This window comes from Sander lucioperca, chromosome 9, assembly GCF_008315115.2.
Source record: "Sander lucioperca isolate FBNREF2018 chromosome 9, SLUC_FBN_1.2, whole genome shotgun sequence".
NCBI lineage: Eukaryota > Metazoa > Chordata > Actinopteri > Perciformes > Percidae > Sander > Sander lucioperca.
This window is the reverse complement of record NC_050181.1, coordinates 22,962,384-22,964,527: the sequence shown is the minus strand read 5'-3', so window position 1 is coordinate 22,964,527 and position 2,144 is coordinate 22,962,384. Positions and strand designations below refer to the sequence as shown.

Genomic DNA, 2,144 nt, shown 5'->3' with positions numbered 1-2,144 from the left:
ACGTCACCCATTTCTTTCTGAACGGATCGTTTTATATATATAAAGCTATATCCATCTTAGCTGTAAATGAGCTACATTTACATGTTATTCATGTATTAAGCTAGCTAAACAGTCACTGGTTGAAACGCAAATGTATGATACGTAGTGATTTTACAGTTGCCCATTAAAGGCTAAATCTATAGTGCTGTATACATATTTCACATATCTGTTTAGAATATTATTTCCTGATATCAGATTATGACTATATTTTAAATTAAAGACTGTCATCATTTTTATTGTTACAAATATAGGCTTATGTTATTCCTTCTAATCTAAGTTATAAATAAGATTATAAGATGTTTTCAACTCAAAATGACCTTTTTATTGGTTAATTGTCCATGCATTTCTTTATACCACCTTCCTTTGAGTAGATTGGACAACACTTTACCATTACCGGCGGGCTAAATCCAGCCCCTTGCTAATTTTGATCCGGCCCCTATATACATTTAGGTTCATCATACATTTTGGCCCACCTAATTTTTGTCACTTTTCATAACGTTTTTTTTCGACATTTCTGATGCTTTTTCCAAACGTTTTTGCCATTTACTTCGACATATTTGTCAACCAAACTGTAAGTGATAAGACTATGAGACATGCAATAATACAGTCAAAGATATTTGACTTTTCCCATGACATAAAAGCAATAAACTCTATGTCTGGCCCTTGATATGATTCTCATTTTCTAGTGTGGCCCTTAGGGGAGTTTAGTTTGACACCCCTACTTTAAACCAATCACATCGTCTTGGGCAGCACTAAGCGCCTGACAGCCACGGTGCCTCTGCAAAATAGCCTCGGGAAGGAACTTGTTTTGGTGGAACATGTGTACATTCAAAAGTTGTTTTAGTCGTGCAACAGAAAACTCAGATTGGACAAATAGTCTAGCTAGCTGTCTGGATTAACCCTGCAGAGATCTGAGGAGCAGTTAACCATTGTCCTCAATAATAGACCGGAGTTTAAAATTCTAACACAAAGAAAGCGGAAGGCAACGGACATCCGGATGGAATGTGAGGGACATCAGGAATTACCGGCAGCACCTGAGCAATCCCGGAAGTGGAACATCGTGGATATAGACTATGGAGGGCCCCCTAACATTAACTCTTTTATATACTGTTGTAGTAGTAGTTTAATATTTAAATATGTATCAGCTTATTAACTCATCATAGGTAGTTTTTGTAAAATAAAAGTAACTAGCAATTATAGCTGTCAGATAAATGTAATGCACAAGGGTGAAGCGGACACGGGGTACGTGGGGGGGACATGTCCGGCGCACTTTCCATGTCGGTGCCCTCTGTCCCCCACACTTACAACAATTCTGAGTTGATTTGAACGCATCATAAGTTGGCGAGTGTGCACATTACTTGTGTCAGTTGATTGATCATAGATATAGGCAATAATAAAACAATATATAAAAAAAATATATAAGGAGAAAAGCTCATTAAATGCAATCATTTAGATCAGTGTATATGATGGAATAGTGACATTAGAATGTGCCAGAGGCCACCAAATTTGGGCTATTATGGGCAAAAAATTCTCAGAGGGGCATGCCCCCGGACCTACACTACTCCCAAATGTCGGCTTTTCCATCAATCATAAATGAAATGTAGGCTACTTGGAATCTGCAATTTGGTGAGACAAATGGTAGTTGATCTTTTATATATATAATATATAATAAAAATCCTCCTCCTGAACAATCTGTCCCCCTCACTTCGGAAATTCCGTCTACGCCCCTGGTAGTGGAGTATAAAGTATGAAGAATAAAGTGGCATACTTCACTCATGTCTGTGCATACACATAACACAAAACACAAAAACTTAGGTCCCATGAACACATTTATTTGTCTTGCATATTGGTAACTGAATCAAAAGTCCCTATCATTTCACTATCATTATGTTGACTTACAAATAATAAAACTGACTAATCATCAAAAGAGGCTACTGTTAAACAAACAAAGTAGATGAGGATGGAAGAGTGGAACATTAAAGAAACAACAAAAGAAGGTTGAGCAGGCAGGAGAGATGAAGAAGCAGGTTTTTTGGAGTCTGTTCTGTGTATCTAACTGTACAAAACCCCAAATGATTACAACAACAAATACAAATGGAGATTTG

General features: G+C 37.1%; 1 protein-coding gene across 1 annotated transcript in view; it reads right to left on the bottom strand.

Moving 5' to 3' along the window:
- The window catches only part of LOC116043923 (potassium voltage-gated channel subfamily B member 2-like), a 34,357-nt gene that overhangs the window by 3,157 nt on the left and 29,056 nt on the right, over positions 1–2,144 (bottom strand). The window lies entirely within an intron of this gene.